The following is a 344-nucleotide window of genomic DNA, read 5'->3' on the forward strand; positions in this document are numbered from 1 at the left end:
CGGGGGGTAATACACTAGTGACGTCACACACCGGCCCCGCCTCCTCATCGCTCACTGCAGTTGCGTACTGCCACATGGCGGGAGTACTAGACTACAGCGTGTAGAACTACAAGTCCCAGCTCTGCTGCTGGTCTGTCCTGTTCTATGTCTGCATCTTGTGCATTTAGTGTGACATGGCAGTGCCAGTCCTGCCTGCTCTGCCAGTCTCACATGGTGGCCATGCATGTTCAGAAACGCCGGTGGTTTGTAGCTGTGTCCTGTGGCCCCTATGCAGGGAAGAACAGTTTAAGGTGGGAGGAGAACGTGGTGGTGACAGGGGCTGCTCTATGAAAATAGTGCAGTAT

The sequence above is a fragment of the Mixophyes fleayi genome, chromosome 6 (assembly GCF_038048845.1).
Source record: "Mixophyes fleayi isolate aMixFle1 chromosome 6, aMixFle1.hap1, whole genome shotgun sequence".
Taxonomy (NCBI): domain Eukaryota; kingdom Metazoa; phylum Chordata; class Amphibia; order Anura; family Limnodynastidae; genus Mixophyes; species Mixophyes fleayi.